The sequence below is a fragment of the Schistocerca piceifrons genome, chromosome 11 (genome assembly GCF_021461385.2).
Source record: "Schistocerca piceifrons isolate TAMUIC-IGC-003096 chromosome 11, iqSchPice1.1, whole genome shotgun sequence".
NCBI lineage: Eukaryota > Metazoa > Arthropoda > Insecta > Orthoptera > Acrididae > Schistocerca > Schistocerca piceifrons.
This window is the reverse complement of record NC_060148.1, coordinates 147,636,218-147,655,791: the sequence shown is the minus strand read 5'-3', so window position 1 is coordinate 147,655,791 and position 19,574 is coordinate 147,636,218. Positions and strand designations below refer to the sequence as shown.

The window sequence follows — 19,574 nt, the reverse complement described above, 5'->3', positions numbered from 1 at the left end:
AAGTTATTTGCCGGGATGACCAAGTATCCAGATGTGACTGTCAACCTGGCATACAAAGAAACATTGTTCGTCCAACAATGCGACACATTTGCATTGATCTGAGGTCCAATCTCAATTATGCTCACTGAAACTGTAACTGATGATGTCAACATTGAAACATATAGAGTTCTTCCGTGTAGTTTCACATCTGACAATCTGTGGTTAATTATGTGCTCTGAAACACTTGTAACAACTTTGTACTCTGTCATCAGACCTGCCACAAATCGCTGCCTATCCTGCTTCACATAGCAGACATTCTGTGATGAGGTGTGCACATCAAATACCTTGTCACCTATTGTGGTTTCACTGCCATACAAGCACTTTCCATAGATGCTCAAGGCAAAGCACAGGGAACAGCTTCCCTGTTCCTGAGATACTGTTTCCAGACACAGAGTCGTAACAATCTGCTCTCTGTCAAAGTCACTTATCTCAGTGGACCACCCACTTGCAGCCTGAATCATCAGTAGGTTGCTTTCCTGTGCATCTTTGCTCCTCTTACATACTTTCATTCCAGCGTCACATGCCTACGCCACCAGGCAGCATTTAATTTTATGATTGGCAGTGATCACAATATTTAGCTCATCAGTTTACATTTTTCTAAATACTGCTTGCTGTTTAATTCTCTTGAAGTCCACAGAAAATTGGTCTGCAGATAGCAGCCAGTGGCAGATGTCAATGCTGCTGTTGAGGTAGTGCTGGCAGAGTTTCGTGTCCTGAAATAAGAAATATCTTCCCCTCTATCCTCATAACGCCTATCACAATACTACTCTACAGCTCAACCAACCTACGCAATATTCTCATCTGTCTCTATTCCACCCCTGCTCCAAACTCCTTGACACTGCCATATATCCCTGCAAAAAGACCTGCAGGACCTGTCCCATACATCCTCCCGCTTCCACCTTCTCCAGCACTATCACAGGTATTTCCTACACCAGGGCTATCTCTGAAAGCAGCTATGTAGTCTATCAAAATAGCTGCAAAGACCGGGCACGACCACTAGCAAGCTGTCTGCCTGCTTTTCGGCTACTGCCAAACTGTGGCCAAGAGACAGATGAACCACCCTGTTGCCGAGCAGTATCATACCATCTTCTCCCACCTCTTAGCTGCTATCCATTCCCCTTGCCATCCCAAGCCTCTTCTGTACTCCCACACCACATCTCAACTGAAATTGTTACACACAGCAGTGACACCACAGTGCCCAGACCTGACCGTGGCCGCAAGTTTGTGAGATGTGTACGTGTGAATATCCATTTGTCTCTCATCTGATGAATAAATTTCTCTGACAGCTGGTATTTTACAACCGTCTACTTTTAAATGTGCCTGTCTGCTACTCAATGCCTCCTCTGTACGAATACCAATCTGTCCAGTTCTTATCATTATTCCACTACGGATTTTCCTTTGCATAAGTTAATAAATGAATGGAAGCATAGGTGAACATTCTATAAAGAGGAAATATCTATTACACAAACATAAAAAGGAAATGTTTATGTCAAGTACCATTTTCTGATTGAATGTAAAGGGTGATGCATAAGTGATGCCACAGAATTGAATAAAGGGCCGATGATCAACAGTGGGCATAAAAAGAATCTAGACAGAAGAGAAAGAAAGTCACACGCAAACAGTATTCCATTAAGGAAAATCACTGGATAGTATTGCTCCCTCATAGCTACATCATGACTTCTACAACTTTAATATATAAATAAATGATGAAATTTGTAACAAATTCTGAGCTAATGTTGAGTGGCTCCAAATGTTCCTATGCTTGTGTTGAAGATGGTTCCAGCACAGCCCATGTATCTGCATTGTGTTGTTTTAGCGGGCATCATGTAACTTGGCGGATGAGGACTGGATGTGCAGTAGCGTGGAAGTCACATGACCTGCCAACCAATAAGAGTCAGTCAGCTGTAGCGAGCACCCGATTTAATGTCGTTCTGTGCAGAGCAAGTTTACTACTGGTTTTAGCATTGTGTGTGGTGCTTTTTCGGAAGTTACTGCAAGACATTGTGGTAATATGAGTGTCAACAGCAAATCTCACCCAGTATTACACAGACTGGCGAGAGAAATAATAAGTCGCCTGGTATGTGCCGAAATCGAAAGAAATTCATAAGTGAGCTCAACAGTTTCAGCAAGAATGTGTTATGGCATAAAATATTCAACATGTATAGCCAAGGTGAATATCCTACGGCAGATAAATTATATTCCTACATGAAAGAAGCCGAAAGTTTCAAAGGCAGCAAATCTACCATGCTCACAATATTAAGGGAGATGGGATTTAAATACAGAAAGAGCAATGATGGAAGAAAACTGCTCTTAGAGAGAAGTGACTTTGTAGCAGCAAGAACTGTGTTCTCGAGAGAAATGCACTTGATAAAACAAATCGGAAAATCACGTATTTATTATCTCGATGAAACATATATTCACCAGAACCATTCATGACCAATGTGCTGGAAGACAAGTGAAGATGTTGGTGGCCTGAAGGTTCCTGTGGGAAAAGGGAGACGCCTTATTGTGCTTCACGCTGGTTCTGCAGAGACAGGCTTCATACCAGAGAGTAAATTAATATTTAAAGCATTGAAGACGAAGGAATCAGATGACTACCACTCTGAAATGACCTATACTGTCTTCAAGCGGTGGTTTGTGCAACAGCTACTTCCGTACATGGTAGAGAATTCTGTTATTGTCCTGGACAACACGAGCATGCACTCTGTACAAGTGAATAAGGCTCCTACTTCAAATACCAGGACGGATGAAATTATTTCATGGAATTCCTCACACAGCATCACAGATGAGGGCAGAGTTACTCATGCTCCTAAATGCATAAAAGCCTAAACATTGCACTTACGACAGAGGTGAACTGGCAAGACAGCATGGTCACCGAGTAATCAGGTTACCACCATATCACTGCCACTAAAATCCCATTGAGCTGGTATTGGCACAAGTACAAGCCCATATCTCAGAAAGAAACAGCACCTTCCCAATTGCTGACGTGGAAAGACTCACACATGAAGCAGTGGACAACGTAAGCATATCTGCATGGGCAAATTGCGTCAGACATTCGGAAATACTCCAGGAAGATTTTAAAAAGGAAATCAACAGACTCAGTGATGGAGCCTTTCATAATTAATCTTCATGATTCAGATTCGTCTTTATCAGACAGTAAGTATAAAAACAATGTTTTGGGGTACCTGTGACAGTACTACAATGCTGTGGTAAGCATTTAATCATACGTCATAAATGATAAGCCTATATTATGTATCTTGAATCTAGGTTTGCCTAGCTGGTAAAGTAATTATAAAAAGATTTTAGTTTCTTATGCGATTTTGTTGTGGACTTTGTTTACAGCTTGTCTTCAGTGATTACACTCATCGATTTTGAATTATCCGTCAAAATACGTAAAATTTCATTTGTATTTATGCTAGTCGGACTGCTGTCTTTATTTTTGAAAAGTAATTGTTCTTGCTTTCCCAAAAATTAGTCCCAACAAACAGCATGTGGAAACTTGTTTTATATTATGACAATACCTACGTGCAATAGACACAATATCAACAACTATAAATTACTTGTAAGTGATGTGTCTAGAAACAGAAAATGCCTTTCATTCTTTTAATAACGATTTTTAATGTATGATAGGCTCTTTTTGTATTTTCTGAAATATGACTCTGAATATGTCCCGAAAAGATGCTCTACATGTATACTGCTCAGACGTTTGATTAGGTCACTTAAAATACTGGCATGTAAAAATTTCACATGTGCGAATATTTCCCCTGCAATCCAAATAAATAATTTTGACTCCACCACAGGGTGAATGTATTCTCTGGGCTCGAAAGGGAGACAGAAATATTCCTGCATGTGCCGAGATTTTTCCCAGCACTCACACGTATTGCAAAACATTTTATGTGTATTATAAAAATGGTTTGAGTATCAGTAGGTATACATTTTTTCGTGAGGTTTCTTCTACTTTTCAAATTTTATTTTTCAAGGCAGCACAAGAAGATTTAAGATAAATAAATGCACAACAGTGTTCCCAGTTACTCAACACGGTATTCTTGTGTTGATCGACAGACACAATAAACAATGCAAGTCTGTCTATTATTCTTGCCAACATACATAGCTTTTTATTTCCACACATTTTATACAACTCCATATTTTAAAGGCAGACGATTCGATGACAACGTCTTTCTCACAAAGATGTATACGTATTATTGCGCTTGTCACCTATCCTGCATGCGCGCATACTTCAATGCACGGCAGTCAGTAGCTGACAGTCGAACTAAGCGATAAAGCATAGTGTGAATACACTGCGGCAGCTGGCTCCCCCCACACTAACTGCTGGCTGCCCAGAACTTCCCCACCACCCGCCAAGATATGTGACGACCGCTCTAGTAGTGGCTGTGTTCAAGTGGAAATAAATCCATGAAGAGAGAAAGGAACGCTGATGTAAAGAACAAACTGAAGAATAAAATTTTCTCCAAAAGCAGAAAGGAGTATGTCTGTTTCTGGAAAAGTTATCCACATGTGGAATTAAGCTAATATTAAACGGTGTATAAGATCAATAGTACATAACGGACTGCAGATGGTTTGAGGAAATTCTACAAAGATTCTTATGCCCTGGCATGCTTTCTTCCACGCAATGAATTTTGATATTCAAAATTTTAAATGGTGAACACAAAAAATTTACTCACCTGAGCTCATAATGAATATTTGAGTAAGTAATCTGCCGTCAAAATCATGACAGAGGGCTTTAAAGATTTTAGTAATCCAGACAAAATGTTGGTAAAAATATGTGTTGATAGTAAAGTAGAAAATATGCATTAGACAAAAAAATGAGTAAATGAAAATGTCCTGACTATGGAATGTTATTGTTTGTAATGAAGTACACTAAATCAGATTAATTAAAGAGCCAAAATACAATGGTAATATACTCTACAGAAATCACAAGGTAGGATCCAAAGACATCTAGACGTTCAACCCTGAAAATGTTAATCAGGAACTTTATTTCATAGCAGTCTTTGGGTACTAAAAACATATAATTGCAATCATAAGAAAGAATTTTCAGGTGATAAGTCATCATGTCACATGACATTTGTCCTTCTATGTGCAAATGATTTGAGCCAACAACAAATGACGAAGTCTCACAAATAACTCATCCAGCCTGTTGCACATTTGCAGGTAAAACACTAGTTAAGTTCGGTACAGCAGTGCCAAAAAGAAATTCTGTAGAACTTACATGCCTGCTAAAAGATAAAGTTCATTTTTTTCTGAAACTAGTTCCAGGTGGGATAGTCACTTCCTTTCATTGAACAACTCAGTTTAAATAAGAGTTTCAGAGGTCAACGCTAAAGGCAGACAGCTGACGGAGATGCTACTATGAGGAAACAGACAGACAGGGGGGTTTCCATGGATGGCATTTACTTCTGTTGAAAACTTGGGATGAGAGGCTGTAAGGCTGTAGTCAATGAACACAACTATCTAATAATGCCTCCCAGAATGAATTTCCACTTTTCATTGGAGCATGTGCTGATTTGAAGTTTCCTGGCAGCTATGAGGCCAGGTTGTGAGTTGTGCCTGGATAGCTCACCTGATAGAGTAATTGCCCACAAAATACAAATGTGCTGAATATGAAACCCAGTTTTAACTATTTATTAGTGTTTCATTCTCATCAACAGAAGACATCTCCAGAGCCAAAACTTGCCAGTTTCAAATTTGTCAGCACGTCCCAGCTTATTTATTTGATGAAAATTAACTTAATATTTTTAATGGCAGTATAAGTGGAAAAGTGGCACAGGTTCTGAAGCAAGAAAATAAAACAGAAAATATGCACTAAATAAAAGAAAAATATTATTTAAATAATGAAACACTGCACCAGCCAGGTATTTTTTCATGGTTGGCACAATGTGTGTCAAGAATTTATTCTCATTATATGGTGCAAATAGCGGAAACAACACACATGCAAACATCACATAAAATATCTATGGAAATATTTGTAGATGATAATGAGAAGAAATTCTCAAAACATATCACGTTAAGTGGAGAACATTGTAACTGTTGCAGTGGTTCATTATTTAAATTATGAATGACACAAATGTTGGTTTTCAAAAAACATTAATTATGATGAATGAAATGAAGCAAAATCAAACAGGATGGACTGTAACAATATTATGAAAAGGACAGTTGCTACTCACCATATAGAGGAGACGCTGAGTCCCAGATACGCACAACTAAAGACTGTCACAAAAGAGCTTTCGGCCAGAGGCTGGCTTCAGCTTCTAGAGGCTGTGGTCATGTGTGTGTGTGAGTGAATTTTTTTTGACAAAGGCCTTGTTGGCCAAAAGCTCATTTTGTGAAAGTCTTTTTGTTGTGCCTATCTGCGACTCAGCAAGTCCGCTATATGGTGAGTTGCAATTATCATTTTCATAATACAGAAATTAAACAAAAATATGTTGAGGTTGGAGAATCTATGGCAATGCCACATACAAGGTGTGATAAGAAAGTAATGGGAATTTTTTAAATTTCACGGGCTGTATAGAATCAACTCTCATTTTTTTTAAAATCTTGTTGGTACACATGTTCCTGATATATGTTTGCATTTTTGGCTCCTTTGAAAATTTAGTTTATTGATGACAGTCAAAAAGGTTATATGTGTTTTCAAGTGCTCAGCAAATTTTTACTTTTGAAAAAGGTGGATCAAATAATCTGCTTTAAACTGAGGTAAAGGAGAAGGAGTGGCAAGGTTTAGGAAATGGGGAGTGTTATGGAAAACTCTCCCAGAGACTTGGATCAGTGGAGCCTTACCAAACAGAATGAGAATTCCGGTAAGTCTCCCTTGACCTGGAATTCTGGAAGACATTTCCGTAATTGGTTTCAAAAGCTAGCATGTTTTTATCTATCCAGTTATATTTTCAAAAAGTGATTATTTTCAATGATGAGTGATGTGTGACAGAAAAGTAATGAGACTGATAACACTGTGGGCAATCTGGCAACACTGTGCTGTTCAACTTGTACAGATGGTTGTTTAACCCTTCCAGGTTTTCAGTTCAAGTTTCAGCTCCATACAGCCATCATTTCACACTGCCATCAGTGAAGGTGTGTTTTTGTAGTGCACTACAAAAATGGAACTGTGGAATTTAGAGAATGTTATGCCATCAAGTTTTGTGTTAAACTTGTGGAATCTGCATGTGTGACCTTTGAAAAGTTGAGACAGGCCTATGGGGAAAATTCTTTATCTAGAGCACATAGTTTCACTGGCACAAATCATTTTTGGATGCCGAGAACATGCTGAAGATGAACCTTGATCAGGGATACCTTTGACTGCAAAAAACAATGAAAACATCAAAAGTGTGTGTGCTATTGTGAGATCAGACTAATGTTGATGGCAGGTGACTTATTAAACTTAATGAAAAATGTTTGCGCCAAAACTGTGCTGAAAAACATCACAACTGAGCAGAAGAACAATTGAAGAAACAAGTGTGTTGATCTTATTGAGATCACGAATGGTTCAGTCATGTGATCACAGATATTGAATCCTGGACATTTTAGTACGAGCCTAAGACAAAGCAGCAAAGTGAAGTTTGGCGCACTGAGACATCTCCTCAACAGAAAAATGCTCAAATAAGCAAATGACAGATCAAAAGAATGCCGGTCTGCCTGTTTGACAGCAGGGGTATCATGCATAAGGAATTTGTTCCCCCAGAATAAACTGTCAACCAAAATTTTTACAAAGGTGTCTTTGAAAGGCTCCAGAAAAATGGTGAATCGAGTGAGATCGGACATTGCAGAGAAGTGGATGCTGCATCATGACAAGGGCTCATGCCAACTGCAACTTCCATCACGGAATTTTTGATCTCAAAAGGCATTCCTGTTGCTCAACAGCTCCCTATTCACCTGATCTGATTCTTTCTGACTGTTTTCTTCTCCCAAAACTGAAAAATGTCTTAAAAAGACATGATTTTGGGACTCTGGATGACACTCAAAAGAATGACATGTTAAAGGCCTTAGAAGTTGATACCTTATAGCAGTGCTACCAAGACTGGGACGACGACTTCACTAGCATACAGCTACTGAAGAGAACTACTTTGAAGGGGATAACATTGTTGTTTGAAAAAATAAAACTCTGGTGGATAAAAAATCAATCTCTTTACTTTACTCACATACCTTATATATCTCACTCAAAATATGGTACTTAGTCAGTATCAGTTTGGATTTCAAAAGGATGGTTCTACAGAACGCATAATTTTTCAATTCATGAATCGAATTATACAAAATGTAAATGACAAAACACTGTCAACTGTTATTTTATCTGTCAACAGTATTTGATTGTGAGGTTCACAGATTTTTCCACAGAAACTCAGATATTATATCACACACCTTTCTGGTAACTGGTTTTTGGCATAACTAAATGAATACATAGTGCTGCATTAAGAAACTCAGGGAGTGCACATGGTTAAACAGCATCTTCAGAAGAGGAAATAATCACTAAAGTTGTACCTAAGGGATCATATCAGGTCTGCTCTTGTTCTTGTTATACATAAATGACCTTCCATCATACATTGAAGTATTAGGAATAGTTCTCTTTCTTGAAAATGCAAGAGTTATAATCAGGTCTAATGGAGTAACTTCAGTACTTGAAAATCTAAATAAAATTTTCTTGAAAATTAATGAGCTCTACAGAAATTGTGAGGAGGTTTCCCAGATGTGCTGTAGCCAAAGTTTTTGGAAATAAATCGTTTAATTGATTCAGGGTGAAATCTCATACTAATGTTGAAAGTAATTGAACAAGCTTTATTAGCAGAAGATCTGTTTGTCTGGAAAAATCATCCAGAAGTTAAAAGTTTAATTACTATGGAAGAGGGCTTAGTAGAGAGCAGGTCTTGTTTCATATGTTTCATTATTTTTGTCTGAGGTATTTCGCTTGAGCTCTATACCGTCTCAGGTATGTTAAAGCTGGAATTGGCGCCATGATGTGCAAAGTAATCAGAGGCAGCAAAGAATCTTATGCAAGAACCACAGCGTCAAGAAACACCAATGACCAGAAAATTATAATAATAATGTAAATACTAATGTATTGATACTCTTGTTTTTGTCTTCAGAAGTCTGCAATTGTTAAAAATGAGATGTACCTGGTTGATTAATCTTGAATCACATTTGTAGTTAAGGGTATAATAAAAGCCTTTCTACAAATCAGTGTTGATGAGTCCTGGTTTTGGTAGAAGTTGAATTCTTCTATAGAAAGAAGAAGAATTATCACCGAATTGGTGGTTCAGAGATTTCTCAGAGCTTAAGACCAGTGACAAGGTAATTTATGAATTACCTGAAACCTAGCAAATTCAACTGCCACTGAATTTAGATAAAACACAATACATTCAATTCAGTACTGCACAAGGGCTGACCACAGCATTAGGAATAATGCATGAGGATAATTCAGTAAATCAAACACAACATTCAAAAATCTTACATTTTTATTATGATAAGGATCTGAACTGGAAGTTAGACATTTCAGATCTTAAAAGTCTAAGCTTTATAATTTTTGTATTAAAAATAACATCAGATTCTGGAGATGGAAATGTCAGACAGTTGACTTACTTTTCCTATTTTCATTCACTAACATCTTATGGCATCATATTCTGAGGTACCTTGTCATTGAGACAAACACAGTTTGTTGCACAGAAGCATTTAATGAGAATAACGTGTGGTGCCAATTTCTACAAACCCTTGTACACCCCCGTTTAGACAGTTTAACTTACTGGCAAAAGCCCCTCAGTACATTTACTCCTTTACAAAATTTGTTACCAGCAATGAAACACTGTTTGGAAACAACAGTATCATTCATAAATGACAAAAAAAAAATTATTTGTGGGACAGCTACAACTACAACTGTTCTGCAACATGTTCATGGTGAACAAATCTGCCACAGTTGTAAAATGCTTTTATTGACTGCAGTCTTACATGAAAGAAGGCACTATACTCTACAACGGTTTCGGGATCTTAGCCCCATCATCAGATGTATCTGAAATCTAAAGTAAAACAATAGTTATAACCTACTCCTTTAAACATTTAAACAATTTATAAAATTAAAATTTAGAAATTAAAAACTCAGATTAACTGATTAAAAATAATGTATCTAGCAGTAGTCATTGAAAGATATGCTACTACTGCTAGGTAGGTTACGTTTTAATCATTTCATCTGATTTTTTAGTTACTAAATTTTAATTTTTTATTTGATTAAAAGAATAGGTTATAACTATCATTTTACTTTAGATTTCAGATACACCTGATGATGAGGATAAGACCCTGTGATCGTGGTAGTGTAAGGTTTCGGTCAATGAAAGCATTTTGTGGATGCAGGATGGTTTTATAACTTGATCGATTTTACGATTCCGCTATCTTCACATGCACCTTAGGTACACATCCAATTGCTATTAAGTATTACTTTCCCAACCACAGCTGGTTGTCAAACAAATGGCAATTGTGCAAGCCCCACATCCATGAGACCACCCCAAAATGACACCTCACTGCTAGAGATGACAGGTAACATGTACATAAAAACATAAAAAAATTATCTTAAGAAATGATGTAAATGATCAGCATTTTGCATATTTTCCACTGAGAAAGTGTACTACGGCTGTAAAACTGAAACATTCCACATAATAGTGACATATCCTAATTATGTAAAATGTTGGACAAGATTTTTGAGTCCATAGATAGAACTGATAAACCACAGCAACTTAAGTAAGGCAAGGCACAAAGGGAAAAACTGCAAATGTATGTAGAAATGACTGAAAGGAACAGGATTCCCCTCACTCAAACGCTTTCATTGCCATAGTTTGCAGATCTGCATTCACAATCACAGCAGTAACTGAAATACTGGTAATGATGACTGCACATTTCGATTTGATCTTGTGGAAACTAAGGTGTTGTCAAAGTTGTGAGATTATGTGAATGCGTAATGTCTGTTTTTTCAAACGAACGAAAACACACATTTATATAACTGATTCACCTCAATGGACAATCAGTCCACCACATTCAGTGCAGACGCACAATTACATCTGACCTCCTGTAGGAATCTGAAAGTAGCAAGCACAGAGGACACAGGCAGGTGGCACTCAGTGGAAATCTGGATTGGCCGAGATAGTCCGTGCAGTTACAATAAATACTGTCCCGGGTGGTGCAGTAGTTAACACAACTGCCTAGTAAGCAGGAGATCTCCCCAGTTTCCGACTCGAATCCCAGTCCGGCACACATTTTCATTTGTAGCCACTGATGCCACACAAAGTCCTGATGCAGCTGATATCAGTTGTCCCTTCCTTTCCTTTTCTTTCCTTTCCTTTCTCCCACCTCCACCTTCAATTTACATAAAAAGCTGTGATAGTTTGTTGCTATTATAGTTCTTAAAACTACTGCATGAGACATATACTTCTCAAATTCTTAGATAAATACCTTTCAAATGCTGAGTTGTTCTCAACTGCAATTTCTTGGGTGTTATGATGCAGCAATGTACTAAGCATTAATGTAAAAAAATTATTATTTTGTTTCGTATAGGACAACTAAGGACCACAATATTCAACTACTGATTTCCATGGGACACATTTTACTTTGACAGTACAGTCATTAGTGATGTGTCGACAGAAGTGCCGACACAGTGTTATTTTGAGGGGGCCGATATGCACGCTATAAGCTCACGCAGAATATCGTGAAGTCTGAAACAGGACGCTCAATGAATGCTATAAGGAAAAGTACGTTGCTTTTGGAATACTTAACTTTAATCCATCCTTGTTGTATACATCGTTCTTGTTGAGACATGCTTTAGACGATAACTATCATTGCTATGTAAGGCTAATGGCGCTTTGCTAGGTCATAGCCATGGACTTAGCTGAAGGCTATTCTAACTATCTGCTCTGCAAATGAGCGAGGCTTCGTCAGTGTAGTCACTAGCTACTTCGTCCGTACAACTGGGGCGAGTGCTATTCCGTATCTCGAGACCTGCCTTGTGGTGGCGCTCGGTTTGCGATCACACAGTGGCGACACGCGGGTCCGACATGTACTAATGGACCGCGGCCTATTTAAGGCTACCACCTAGCAAGTGTGGTGTCTGGCGGTGACACCTCATTTAGCAACATCTTCTGTGCTATATTTTTTACTATATTTGTGTTTTATGACATTACCGTCTAGACAGTGTGGTCAGATTCATTCTGCTTTGGATGATCATTTGTTTATGCAACCACTGGATTTCTTTCTTGGTGCTCTAGTGAAAAACTATCCATTTCAATGTCTATATTTGTCAAATTATTGGTCTTACTGACATAAGCTGTTAACGCGATAACCTGCAAATTCAACAGCTGCAGCTTATAAGTTATGTGAGATATGCATTTGTACATAGGTTTGAGTTAACAAACTGCAAACTGCAATTGCCCCTCCCACTCTGTAGTGTCGTTCACAATGGATCTCTCCCCCTCCCCCCCCCCCACTCCCTCATACTACTGCTGTCCTCTTCCTTACATACTACTGCTGTCCTCTTCCTTACTGCATCATTTGCCTACGAATGAGGTATGCTATTTAGTGGACACTCTACCATAACAGGATCTCTAAAGGAATCAAGTACTGTAATCCTTGAGAAACCCTCTAAATGACACAATGACCTTAAAATTATTGCTTTCAAAAAAGCCAGTGCCAGTCATTTACTCACTGAACTCTGTTCTAGAACTGATAGTGCACTGCACCCTACTGTCACTAACCTGAGAGGAATATGTGTCATACCAGAAATGTTCATTAGCTTGCAATAGTAGATGACAGTGTGCTTAGATTTAATCTCCCTAGATTTCCCAAGTCTTTTCAAAACTGTACCTCATTATTGACTGTTAACAAAGATTTGATAAGTCATAAAACTAGAAAACATTGTAGAGGCTGAACTGAAAGGAGATCAATTTGCCTTCTATAGAAATGTGCACGTAACCCGTGGTCTAGGGGTAGAGTCTTTGATTCATAATCAAAACGACTTCGGTCCCGGGTTCGATCCCTGCCACTGCCTAAATTTTGATAAATAATCAGCATTGGCAGCTGAAGACTTCCGGCGTAAGAAGTCAGCCTCATTCTGCCAACGGCCTTGTCAAAGAGGGCGGAGGAGCGGATAGAGGTTCAGGGCACTCTCTTGTCCTAGGGGTGGGAAATTGCCCCTAAAGGCGGAAGAATCAGCAATGATCAACGACATGAGGATGCAGAAGGCAATGGAAACCACTGCATTAAAGACACGTAACGTGTATCCACAGGACATGTGGCCTGTAATTGAAGAAGTGTCATGATGATCCCTCCATTGGCAAAAGATTCCAGAATAGTCCCCCATTCGGATCTCCGGGAGGAGACTGCCAAGGGGGAGGTTACCATGAGAAAAAGATTGAATAGTCAACGAAAGGATAACGTTCTACGAGTCGGGGCGTGGAATGTCAGAAGCTTGAACATGGTAGGGAAACTATAAAATCTGAAAAGGGAAATGCAAAGGCTCAATCTAGTTATAGTAGGGGTCAGTGAAGTGGAAGGAACACAAGGATTTCTGGTCAGATGAGTATCGGGTAATATCAACAGCAGCAGAAAATGGTATAACAGGTGCAGGATTCGTTATGAATAGGAAGGTAGGGCAGAGGGTGTGTTACTGTGAACAGTTCAGTGACCGGGTTGTTCTAATCAGAATCGACAGCAGACCAACACCGATAACGATAGTTCAGGTATACATGCCGACGTCGCAAGCTGAAGAGGAACAGATTGAGAAAGTGTATGAGGATATTGAAAGGGTAATGCAGTATGTAAAGGGGGACGAAAATCGAATAGTCATGGGTGACTGGAATGCAGTTGTAGGGGAAGGAGTAGAAGAAAAGGTTACAGGAGAATATGGGCTTGGGACGAGGAATGAAAGAGGAGAAAGACTAATTGAGTTCTGTAACAAGTTTCAGCTAGTAATAGCGAATACCCTGTTCAAGAATCACAAGAGGAGGAGTTATACTTGGAAAAGGCCGGGAGATACAGGAAGATTTCAATTAGATTACATCATGGTCAGACAGAGATTCCGAAATCAGATACTGGATTGTAAGGCGTACCCAGGAGCAGATATAGACTCAGATCACAATATAGTAGTGATGAAGAGTAGGCTGAAGTTCAAGACATTAGTCAGGAAGAATCAATACGCAAAGAAATGGGATACGGAAGTACTAAGGAATGACGAGATACGTTTGAAGTTCTCTAACACTATAGATACAGCAATAAGGAATAGCGCAGTAGGCAGTACAGTTGAAGAGGAACGGACATCTCTAAAACGGGCCATCACAGAAGTTGGGAAGGAAAACATAGGTACAAAGAAGGTAGCTGCGAAGAAACCATGGGTAACAGAAGAAATACTTCAGTTGATTGATGAAAGGAGGAAGTACAAACATGTTCCGGGAAAATCAGGAATACAGAAATACAAGTCGCTGAGGAATGAAATAAATAGGAAGTGCAGAGAAGCTAAGACGAAATGGCTGCAGGAAAAATGTGAAGACATCGAAAAAGATGTCGGAAGGACAGACTCAGCATACAGGAAAGTCAAAACAACCTTTGGTGACATTAAAAGCAACAGTGGTAACATTAAGAGTGCAACGGGAATTTCACTTAAATGCAGAGGAGAGAGCAGATAGGTGGAAAGAATACATTGAAAGCCTCTATGAGGGTGAAGATTTGTCTGATGTGATAGAAGAAGAAACAGGAGTCGATTTAGAAGAGATAGGGGATCCAGTATTAGAGTCGGAATTTAAAAGAGCTTTGGAGGACTTACGGTCAAATAAGGCAGAAGGGATAGATAACATTCCATCAGAATTTCTAAAATCATTGGGGGAAGTGGCAACAAAACGATTATTCACATTGGTGTGTAGAATATATGAGTCTGGCAACATACCATCTGACTTTCAGAAAAGCATCATCCACACAATTCCGAAGACGGCAAGAGCTGACAAGTGCGAGAATTATCGCACAATCAGCTTAACAGCTTATGCATCGAAGCTGCTTACAAGAATAATATACAGAAGAATGGAAAAGAAAATTGAGAATGCGCTAGGTGACAACCAGTTTGGATTTAGGAAAAGTAAAGGGACGAGAGAGGCAATTCAGACGTTACAGCTAATAATGGAAGCAAGGCTAAAGAAAAATCAAGACACTTTCATAGGATTTGTCGACCCGGAAAAGCATTCGACAATATAAAATGGTGTAAGCTGTTCGAGATTCTGAAAAAAGTAGGGGTAAGTTATAGGGAGATACGGGTCATATACAATATGTACAACAACCAAGAGGGAATAATAAGAGTGGACGACCAAGAACGAAGTGCTCGTATTAAGAAGGGTGTAAGACAAGGCTGTAGCCTTTCGCCCTTACTCTTCAATCTGTACATCGAGGAAGCAATGATGGAAATAAAAGAAAGGTTCAGGAGTGGAATTAAAATACAAGGTGAAAGGATATCAATGATACGATTCACTGATGACATTGCTATCCTGAGTGAAAGTGAAGAAGAATTAAATGATCTGCTGGACAGAATGAACAGTCTAATGAGTACACAGTATGGTTTGAGAGTAAATCGGAGAAAGACGAAGGTAATGAGAAGTAGTAGAAATGAGAACAGCGAGAAACTTAACATCAGGATTGATGGTCACGAAGTCAATGAAGTTAAGGAATTCTGCAACCTAGGCAGTAAAATAACCAATGACAGACGGAGCAAGGAGGACATCAAAAGCAGACTCGCTATGGCAAAAAAGGCATTTCTGGCCAAGAGAAGTCTACTAATATCAAATACCGGCCTTAATTTGAGGAAGAAATATCTGAGGATGTACGTCTGGAGTACAGCATTGTATGGTAGTGAAACATGGACTGGGGGAAAACTGGAACAGAAGAGAATCGAAGCATTTGAGATGTGGTGCTATAGACGAATGTTGAAAATTAGGTGGACTGATAAGGTAAGGAATGAGGAGGTTCTACGCAGAATCAGAGAGCAAAGGAATATGTGGAAAACACTGATAAGGAGAAGGGACAGGATGATAGGACATCTGCTAAGACATGAGGGAATGACTTCCATGGTACTAGAGGGAGCTGTAGAGAGCAAAAACTGTAGAGGAAGACAGAGATTGGAATACGTCAAGTAAATAATTGAGGACGTAGGTTGCAAGTGCTACTCTGAGATGAAGAGGTTAGCACAGGAAAGGAATTCGTGGCGGGCGGCATCAGTCAGTAGACTGATGACCAAAAAAAAAAAGAGAAATGTAGAAACACATAATGAAAAACTGACCCTATGACTTATCTCAGAAGATAGGTTAACACCACAACTGCAGCTGGGTCACTCGTGACAAATTCTTTAATTCTTTTGTTAGTCAATATTTTGTATTGTTGCCTAGACTGCTGAATTTCTATGACTTTGTGCCAAATAATTTAATCAATGATCACACCTAATCTCAGTTTTTACAGGGAAACTTTAAAAGAGTAAAATCCAAATTCAACTAGAACCACAGACAGGTCAGTTCTGACACTGCTGCTGCAGCCATTATATTAATCTGATAATTCGTATTGCTTCATGTTTATTTTTAGACTGTGTTTGCTCAACAGTCTCAAATTCACTTTTATGTCACTACCTGATAATGTTGCAGGTCTCCAGCACTGGAGTGGAAGGAAACGAGTTTCAAACACATCTGAACACAGCCAGTGCTTCATTTCATGAAATACAGTGTTAGTAGTCGATTCTACGTAACTGCAACATACAAGTTTCATGTGGCCAAATGTCTAAGAAAAGAAGCGGACATCGTAAATGGCATCAATGAAATTTGGCTTACGAACCTGAGGGTGAACCACTGGAGTTTTTTCTGAGGAAGACTTGTCGCAACCTGTAATTTCAGATTCTTCATCAGAAGCTGATTTTACACCATATGATGAGTTACTAAATACTGAGGAAGAAGATACATCTTGTTTATATGTTTATTTTACAATTGTGCTGCATACACACACACTATCCAATTGCAACAATTATGTTTCTATGTTGGTGCAACCTCACTTGAATAAGTGAAGAAATGTCATGTGTAACAATTTTTTCCTCCTTCGTTGTCTCTAGAACTTGAAAGCAAGTGCTACAAGTGTTGTGGGTGCCGTAAATCAATCTCAGAGAGAACACTAGTCTCTGTCAGGAAGGAAAAAGAATAGTCACATAGCACAGGGTTGCTGAAGAAGAATGAAACAACACTGACTGTTTATCATGGAAAGAGCAGCAGGTGTGTCCCGATTCTCAGCACTATGCATTCTTACAGAAAAACTGAGGCTGATTTGAAAATTAATCAGAAGCAGTTACTGCCCTGGAAACAAATCATTTGTAAGTTTCATATGTGAAAGACAACTGACTGCAACAAACGCACACAAAAATTTATGCTTATTATGTGATGTTAGCCAATAAAGGCACCCAGCAAATGTGTGTAAGTTTTATACCAATAACTGATAATTTGAGAAAAGTTACTTAATTTTGTTAATTTTATAATAAGATATCCAGCACTTCAAAGATTAGATTCATCAGTATCCACAATAACCCACTGATACAGGATACTGAGAGTGAAATATACCTGGGTTGTAAGAGACACAACCACAGCTCTAGGTATGATGAAATATCAGCTGTTCTGGTGTTAAAGAAAGGCAAATCTACTTTTATAGACTTTATAGATTTAGAGAAAGCTGTTGACAATGTTGATTTTACTACTCTGTCTGAGATTGTGAAGGTGGCAGAGACCAACAACAGGGAATGAAAGGCTATAAAATTCACAAAATGTACAGAAACCTGATTCTAATTACAAGAAACAAAGGACAGGAAAGGCAAGCAGTACGCGAGAGGCGAGCGAGACAGGGTTTTAGCCTGTCATCAAAGGTAATTGAATCCCTACACTGAGCAGGCTGAGAAGAAAGCGAGGAGAAATTTGAAAATGGATCAAAGTTCAGTGAGAAGAAGTTCAGAGTTTGAGGTTTGCTGACAAGACTAATTCTGTCAGAGGCAGCGAACAACTTGCAAGAACAGTCGAACGAATGTACAGTGTGACTCTTCAAGCTTTCCTGGTGGATATGTTGTAATTGTCTTCACGGATTTGATGCCAGATCACGTTGTGCAAATCCCACAACATTTTCTTGGTGCAACTGTCCGACATCTTCAGGTAGTTCAACCTCGCTGGTGGCTAGGCATCTAGCCACCAGCAAGGTTGAACCATCTGAAGATGTCGGACGGTTGCTCCTAGGAAATATTGTGGAATTTGCACAACGTGATCTGGTGGCAAATCAGTGAAGACTATTGACAGAATGTAGTGTCTTGAAAACAGATTATAAGATGAACATCACCAGAAATAAAACAAGTGCAAATGTCATATTAACAGTACTAACAGCATTTTTGAAAAAGAGAAATTTTTTAATATCAAATACATATTTAAATGTTTGGAAGCCCTCCTGAAGGTGTTTTCTGGAGTATAGGCTTGTGAAGAAGTGAAATATGGATGATGAAACAGTTCAAACAAGAAGAAAATAGAAGCTTTTGAAAAGTGGTGCTACAGGAGAATGGACAAGATTACAACGAGTTGAAAAAGTCATGGGATAACTATATGCACATACGCAGATGGCTGTAATATCACACAAGGTACAAAAGAGCAGTGCACTTGTACTCAGGTGATTCACGTAAAAAGAGGTGAGTTGTGATTACGGCCACATAACAGGAATTAACAGACTTTGAATGCAGGTCGGTAGTTGGAGCGAGATGCATCGGATGTTCCACTTCAGATATCATTAGCAAATTCCAGATTCCAACACCCACAATGGAAGGAGTGTTCCAGGAATACCCAATTTCAGGCAATACTTCTCACCACGGACAACTCAGTAGCCAATGGACTTCACTTAACAACCGAGAGCGGCAGCATTTGTGTAGAGTTGTCAGTGCTAACATACAAGCAACACTGTGAGAAATAACCACAGTAATCAATGTGGGATGTACGATGAAAGCATCTGTTAGGGCAGTGCAGCGAAATGTGGTGTCTCTGGGCTAAGGCAGTACACAACTGACACGAGTGCCTTTGCTAACAGCACAACATTGCCTGCAACACCTCTCCTGAACTCGTAACCATATCAGTTGGACCACAGATGACTGGAAAACCAGCACCCGGTCAGATGAGTCCCAATTTTGGTTGGTAAGAGCTGATAGTAACCTTCAAGTGTGGCACAGACCCCACGGAGCCACGGAATCAAGTTGTGAACGAGGCACAGTGCAAACTGATGGTGGCTCAGTAATGCTGTGGGCTATGTTTACATGGAATGGACTGGATCCTCTGGTCCAACTGAACTGATCTTTCACTGGAAATGGTTGTATCTGGCTACTTGGAAACTATTTACAGCCACTCATGCACTCCATGTTTCCAAACAACAATGTCGTGTCAATGGACCACTATTGTTTGTGACTGGTTTTAAGAACATTCTGGACAAATTGAGTGAATGATTTGCCTGAAATTAATCACACTGAACATTTATGG

The 19,574-nt window shown here is 39.1% G+C and overlaps 1 protein-coding gene across 4 annotated transcripts in view; it reads right to left on the bottom strand.

Annotated features, from left to right (window-relative positions):
- LOC124719903 (zinc finger protein 721-like) overlaps nt 1-19,574 on the bottom strand; it is a 201,810-nt gene that overhangs the window by 46,611 nt on the left and 135,625 nt on the right. The window contains exon 2 of one of the 4 annotated variants that reach the window (XM_047245090.1): nt 16,870-16,916. The exons of the other annotated variants lie outside the window; for them this stretch is intronic. The gene's annotated coding sequence lies outside the window, so the exon portion shown is untranslated. The remainder of the gene's footprint in view (nt 1-16,869; nt 16,917-19,574) is intronic. 4 annotated transcript variants of the gene reach the window in all.